The sequence below is a fragment of the Centruroides sculpturatus genome, unplaced genomic scaffold (genome assembly GCF_000671375.1).
Source record: "Centruroides sculpturatus isolate CEXI.00-Female unplaced genomic scaffold, Cexi_2.0 scaffold98, whole genome shotgun sequence".
Lineage (NCBI taxonomy): Eukaryota > Metazoa > Arthropoda > Arachnida > Scorpiones > Buthidae > Centruroides > Centruroides sculpturatus.
The window spans coordinates 1,086,705-1,094,545 of NW_019384476.1; the positions used below are offsets into that span (position 1 = coordinate 1,086,705).

Consider the following 7,841-nt stretch of genomic DNA (forward strand, 5'->3'; position numbering starts at 1 on the left):
TTGTTTTCGTAGTGTACATGTTTTGTATCGTTTGAGTCTACGTGCTTTGGCTGCGAGTTTTTGTTTTAGTGTATCGATGTATTCTGTAATGTGTGTGTTGTGATGTTCGTGTTTTGTGTGTGTTTTGATTTTCTTGAAAATGTTTGAGTTGTTTCTTTAATTTGGGTGTTATATTGTTTTTAGTGTATTGTGTCAGCCTGCCTAATTGCTGTCAAATACATTTATATGTGTTTCTATTCTTCTCTGCTAGGCAGGCTTGTGATAGAATTGTGTTTTGTGTGTGTCTGTCTGTGAATGTATTTTCAGTCCATGTTGTGTTAGTACTGTGACTGCCCCAGCATAAACTAATGTATGAATGTCTGAGAGTGTAGAAATTGAATGGATGTAGTGTGGTAGTAAGTGTGTGTTTACATAATTTAGTGTTTTCCCTACTACCTTTGAAGTGTTGATTTTCGGTATTCGTGGTGTTTGTGTGGGATCTGTGCCTGTATATTTAGTGAGTGTCTCCTGAAATATAAGTGAGAATGCATTAACTAAATCTATGTCTATGTTATCAGTGGTGGATGAGGAAGTGTCTGTAGTATCATTAGTTGTTGTATGTGTACTATTATCAATGTTTGTTGCTGGATTATCCTGATAAGTTATGTGATCTTCATTAATGTTAAATGTTTCTGTCTGTTGATGTATTTGATCAGCAACCTGTTGTTTGATAAGTTCAAGTGTTGTTTATGGGATAATGTTGTTGTGTATAATTGTTCTTTTTTGATCAACAACCCTTTGTTTGGTGATAGTGAGGTGAGGATATTGTTGTGTGAATCTATGATGTAGTTGTTTTCTCTATGCTGTCATGTTTGTTTCGAGTCTTGTGATGGTGTAGTAAGTACGGATGATAAACTCGTTCATTTCTGTTGTCCATTTCATTTGTTGGCGTGGTTTTCCAGCCTTTGTGGTCTGTGGATGCATTGCCACAGAAACACCAAGGCTAGGTTGGTTCCTNTAGCAAAAATGTGAAAATAAGAATTAAAAAATAAAGAAATAAAAAGTAAACATAAATTTAAAAGTTGTGTAAAAAGTGTCCACATGCTTGCTTATAACAAGGTTATTTTTTGTGAAGTAGAAATGCCATTGGGCCCATATTATCTGCTTTTACCCATTTGATTTTTAAAAAAATATGTGTGACAAAGACAAATGAAAATGAGTAGTACAAATACATGTAGTGTTGCAAGTGTTTCTTCCAGGGATTCTTAGACATAGCCAATGTTGTGGAACTGGACCGTTAAAATATTTTAAAAAGAGAGTATGATTGAAATATTTAATTTTCTCTTATAAATCCAGAAGTCCTAGTCTAGCAACATTTGGGTTAGTGATTGTGTGGTAAGTTACTAAAGTTATTTAAAAGTAGATGAAGTTTATCAAGTTCTCTGGATATTTTTGCAACTAGAGAGGGAGCACCATGGACCAAATGGGAAAGTAATAGTCTGAGGGATTGAAAATTTGCAAAGAATATGGACTGTAAAACAGATTTAGAGAATATGGTTTTACAAAAACATCATAATAGAGAGGTTGCGGCTGACGTTTTCATCACAAAAACGTGTACGTCGGATGTTCAGTGCCGCCTTCCTGTAAGCCTAGAAGTTTGACAATGGGGTTTGGTACATCGAGCATGATTCCACTGACGTTCCAAATGCCATTGCCAAACTTCTGGACTTACAGGAAGGCAGCGCTGAACGTCCGATGTACACGTTTTTGCGATGAAAACGTCGGCCGCAACCTCTCTAATATCCCTCAGCAGATAGCCAGTGATTGTACTATCTTGTCTATATGGCTTTTAAAAGTTAATTTAACAACAAAAATAATCTCAAGATTGTTGTATGTATCTTGATGTGGCCTAAATTTGGCTAATTTATCCAGATTTATCACACCTTGTAAGTCAAGTGATGAAAACAGTCAGAGATCAGATCCAAAAAGTATGTGCTTTTATTAACATTGGAAATGCATTTCGGACTCTGCAGTCCTCATCAGTGCAACCAGTTTGTGTAGATATCTATAAGCAGAAAATTCTGGCATATATATAAAGATAATATGATTCTGCTGACAGTTGACAGCTCAAAAATGCAAATATACCTCCAAATTAACAGATTGTAGAAGAATAGACCAGCCAGTTTTTTAGCACACAAGTATAAAGTTTAATTGTACATAGTACTAATTAACAGTATTACAGGTAATATGATCCTGTTCTCAATGGAATCATTTATCCAACAACTGTTTTCCTCTTAAATAACAGATATTTAGAGGAAAAAAGAAACAGGTGGTAACACACAAGTAAAAAAAGAGTTCACACTATAGTTAAAAGTACAGTTGATTAAAAAGTTGAATAAGATTTTCCTCTTTTTTTCTTTGGCTGTGCACAAGGTTGTTGTATGTGCTGACATATTGCAATGCACGAGTATTTAAAAATATGCAGAACAAAGGGGTCAATATGATTATGTGAAACTTTTTGACTAGTTTTATAACTTATGCAATTTTAAATTTGAAAAAATTTATCAAATGTATATTATGCAATTTCCTTACAAAGAACAAAGACATCATTGCTCAGGAACTGTTACATACAGTCTAGGCCAAATATGTTAATGAGTGTTCTTGCAGTAATGCATATTTGAGCTTTTAAAATTGATAGAATTTTCTTTTCAATACCAGATCATAATGCTAATATTGAAAGAAATTTTTCCTTGATTCAAGCTCAATGAACTAAAGAAAGACGTTATACACAAAGTATCAGGAACATACTGTTTGTACAATATAATATGCAATTGTACATATATGAAGAATTTTATGATCACTCACTACAAAATGAATTTCTACACAAGATAGGGCATTCTGCAAAATATAATGCTGTTTAGTACATAGCATTTTTTAAAATCATTAACACAGGAGGCCTCCAGACACAAACATAGCCGTCATCAGTGCCCAAACAGAATCTGGATTTGTTGCTGTAGATGACCCAGTTCCAATCCGTTGCAGTTCAATCCTGTTGAGAGTGACACCACTCCAAACAGAAGCAATTTGGATGGCTGTCAATGGCAGCATTTGTATTACCATATGCTGCCATTGACAGCCATAATACCAAATGTTCCTCACTCAGAGGTCTTGAAATGCTACAGACAGACACAGGGATCTGCAATGATGGAGCCACCTGTATCTCTATGGCAGACAACAATACAAACGACCAAGTTCAGGATGATTGGCTAGTGGTTTGCTGAGGGCATCCTGAGTCTGGTCCATCATATGTGCGAGCTCTCTCCAGTTCACTGGTTCCAACACCGCCTCACAGTGTTATGAGAATGACCTAGGTGGCAGACTATTCAGCGAGATGACCATCTGGCTTTTCAGAAGGAAAGGACCAATCCCAATGATATCTGCATGCCAAGTTTTGCAGTGATACGACAAGCCCCTCTTAGTATGCTAATTTTTATGGCAGAGTGTATATTCAAGATGGTCCTGGGAAGGACATAGGATACTTTCCATTTCCAAAAATTTGATTTGATAAGCTTAATGGAATTATGATATCATTTACAAGAGTAAATAGTTCATACTTGGTTCCTATAAGTTCCTACAAATAGGAAGTTTTGCTCAGAGGTCAGTGGATGTTAAGTGAACCATAAAATTTGGATACAATAGATCATTAATGGATAAAATTGACATTAGTAAAAGTTGTTCAGCCTATTATTTCAGCAAAATATGTATAATACTGTCCATTTTCACCTGTCAGATGTCAGTGAGTCCCTACAATTTCTTTCAATTTAAAACTTTTTTCATTGGATCTATTATAGGTTTATTATAAGTGCATTTTTTTTCTATATATATATTTTTATGTACATGTATTTTTATATAATCATATTACCTTTACTTGATATATCATTTTTCTGAGTGAAGCTTGGTACCTTAGCTAGTTATTTAAAAGAATCAAAAACAGTGTAAAAACACTTATTCTCTTATTTTTTAAACTTTCACATGAAAAGTTCTGTTATTGAGAACTCCTTCCTGGAGTTTTTAGTATCAAAACTCTATATGTTTTCTGTTTAATATTAAAATTTACTTTATTCTATCATAATTGTATCAAAATCAGTATTTATATTAAAAAATGTACTCCTATAACCTATAACCGATGTGTCGTAAAAAAACAAAAGAAAAAAGTTCACCACAAACATTTTCAAACTGCTGCGAGTTCTTCTTCAGGTGTAAACTTTTTTCTTTTGTGTTTTTCTACGACACACCGGTTATAGGTTCTAGGAGTACATTTTTTAACACATCCCGGTGTTTAGTGGTGTAGTTTATTTAGTATTTATATTGTATTGCAAGTAATTTTGCACTTTCATGTTACATCTTTTAAAATATCTTTATTTTATTATTAACATTTTTTAATAGAAAATCTGTTATTGTGAATGAAGAATTAAGTCAAGAATGTCAGAAAATTCAAAAAGGTAAATTATAAATATTTCATTATTTATTTATTTTAAAACTTTATCAAATTAGACATCTATTTTTACAATAGACATTCTCCTCCTGCCAAATTACTTTGTAATTATTTAGCCCGGCAAAGGATACTTTTTAGTGCTGTCTGCCAATATGGCATACTGGCATGTTCTGGCTGAAAAAGAGTTCAGAGTATAAATTAATTAAGTATAAGTTTTTGTAGAGGTTGGAGTTGGCACATTTTCACTGATTTTACAGCACTGGTAAATTGATGAAAAATGTTCATAAAACATTTTTCATCAATTTACTTTGCATATTTTTATGTGACTTTCATGAAAAACATTATTAATTGAAAACATTGAAGATAATTTATTTTTAAAAAGTGATTTCATTCAAAATTTATAGAAGTAAACTTTATAGAAATCCTTTGTATCTTTTCTGATTATATTCCAGGTGATTTGTTCTCTCAATTAATCAGAAATATGTTGAATTTCTATAGCATTTTATATATGTTTATTATGTTGGGTTTAGTGGGTTATACTCGGTTCACACTGGTGGCTGTGTACTATGCCAGACCAGAGCCAAGGCATAGCAACCAAAAACTAAAATTAAATAAGTGTGTCAGTGTTCGTGTCTGTATTCAGGAATTTCCTAATAATATGGCATGTATTCAATATAGTGGCCTTTTTGTAGTGTGATGTATGTATTTATATTCAATTGTAGTGTTCCCAGGCTTTATGTAACGTTTGTGGTATCACACCTGTACAGGAGAGAACAACAGGTACAATAAGCACCCTATCCATCCTCCAAAGATGCCTTATTTCCTGGGCAAGTTCCATGTACTTGCTGATTTTTTCACTGTATATATTTTGTACATTGTGAGTGTTTGGAACAGATATGTCTGTAATGTGATTTTATTGTGTTTGTCAAAGAGTGTGATGTCTGATCTGTTGTGGTGAATTGTTTTATCTGTGATTATGGCTCTGTCATAATACATTTTGTGTGTGATGTTTTCCAATACTGTCTGTGGAATGTATTTGCAGTATGGTTTGTGGATGTCTAATAATTTGTGTTTATTTGCAAGCTCTTGCTGTATTATATTTGCTACTTGATTATGTCTGTGTAAATAATCTGTCTGTACCAAGAGCTTGCACCCAGAAGTAATGTGCTGTATAGTTTCTGGCATGACGTGACATTTTCTGCATGTGTCATTTGTGAATGTTGTATCTTTGAGTATGTGTTTTCTGTACTTTTTAGTATTTATGACCTGATCCTGTATGGCAATCATGAATCCTTCCGTCTCCCCAAAGAGGCATCCCTGATCTAACCAGCTGTTTGACGCAGTTTTTTCAACAAAATCCTGGGCCAGGTCATAAGGATGCCTGCCATGGAGTGCCTTTTGAGCCCATGATTGCTTGATGGTGTCTATGCTTTTTATGATGTGAGTGTAAGTTTAATGGTGTGTTATTTGAGTCTGCTAGAGTTACTGCTTTATGTAACTGTGATGTTTCTTGTAGAAAAACTCTTGCAGTGACTGTATTTGTTTGTAGTGAAGGTTTATAATGTCAAACAGGCCACGTCCACCATCTTTACATGGAAGGGTTAATCTTTCTGTGGCAGATTTAGGATGATGTTGTTTATGCTTAGTAAGTGTTGTTCTTTTTTCCTTTGGAGTTGCTGAAGATTTGTGTGAGTCCAATGTATAACTCCAAAAGAGTATGTGAGTACTGGGACGACATATGTGTGTTATTGCATTTAGCTGTGTTCTGAGGATATCATTTAATCTACTTTGGTATTCTTTAATTAATATTTTCTTTATTTTTGTATGTTCTGTTAGTTTGGCCTGTTGTAATCCTAAATACTTATAGAACTTGCCTTCTTCCATGGATTCAATAACGTCTCCATTTCCAACTGCAAAATCTTCTTTCTTCAGGATTCCTTTTTCTATGTGAAGTTTTTTGCATTTGTCTAAGCCAGTGGTTCCCAATTAGTTTTCCTGCGTACCACTTCAAGAAAGAGCTCAAACTCGCGTACCCCTTATAGCAGAAATTCATATTAATCCATACTAATATTATAAATTCAAAGATAATACTGTCTGTCTGTCACCTTTTCACGTCTAAACCGCTGAACAGGTTTTAATAAAATTTGGCACAGGGATAGCTTACATGTTGGAGATGGACATAGGCTACATTTTACTGCGAGAAAATATCTTACTCCCACGAGAAAATTTGATGTAATGCGGGCGAAGCTGTGGGTAGACAGCTAGTGATAGAATAAGTTTTTTTTTTACATTTATTACCTTTAAAATACAATTCTAATAATAATGAAAATAACATAAGGTTATTTAATGTTAATGCGACAAATGTGCATGATTTTCTTTGCACAACTTTGTAAAATCTGGTTGCTTTTTGGTCAGCTTCAGTCTCGAGTCATCTTCGAGTCGAAGTCGGTGACGATGTTTAGTTATCGTGTTTGTCACGGCCGAAAATCCGCTCTCGCAGAGGTATGTTGTGCAAAATGGTAGTAAATATTTTATTGCCCCTTCGCTGACACGATGATAGTGATAATTGTACAATTAACACAAATTGTGTTAATTGTACACTTTTTGTTTCTTGCGTAAGAATTTCATTTAGGTATTGTCACAAATGCATTTTTAATGAAATTTCAAGAATATTTTTAGTTATAAATAAATGAATTTGTGCATTCAACATCATGCCTTAAATTGCCGAATTTTTGATGGTCCCCCATTATTTTTTTGATTGCTTCATCTCATGTATTTAAATTTTAAATCGACTGATTTTAGATTGCCGCGCGTACCCCTTTGCGCAATTTCGCGTACCCCCAGGGGTACACGTACCACTAATTGGGAACCACTGGTCTAAGCCAAACTCCATTTGTATGTCCTTGGTGTATGAATGTGTGATTTGTAGGAGCTGCTGAAATTGTTTTGCGTGGTTGGATAAAGTTTTATGTCGTCCATGTTCATGAGATGTGACAGCATAAACTGTGTTGTTTTTTCATGTCTGATATTGTAGCCATATTGCATGTCGTTTAACATGTTGAATGATGGGTTCAGGGCTAGGCAGAACCAGAGAGGACTCAAGGAATCTCCTTGAAAAATTCTTTGCCTAATGAATATTTCGTTTGTTTATATGGAAGTGTTACTAACCCTGAGATGCAGTGTTGTTCTCCAATGCTGCATAGTGTTTTGGAAGAATGCAATGAGGGATGTGTTTTGTACATGTTAGAATATGTAGCAGCCAACTGTGTGGAACACTGTCGAATGCTTTTCTGTAGTCTATATATGCCATGTGTATGTTTCTGTGTTGTTTGTGTGCTTGCCGTAGAATGACTGAATCTATGAGTAA

At 34.3% G+C, this 7,841-nt stretch overlaps 1 long non-coding RNA gene across 1 annotated transcript in view; it reads left to right on the forward strand.

The window, feature by feature from the left end:
- The window catches only part of LOC111621334, a 32,899-nt gene that overhangs the window by 22,191 nt on the left and 2,867 nt on the right, over positions 1 to 7,841 (forward strand). Inside the window, exon 2 of the long non-coding RNA XR_002756053.1 lies at positions 4,426 to 4,481. This is a non-coding gene — a long non-coding RNA (uncharacterized LOC111621334). The remainder of the gene's footprint in view (positions 1 to 4,425; positions 4,482 to 7,841) is intronic.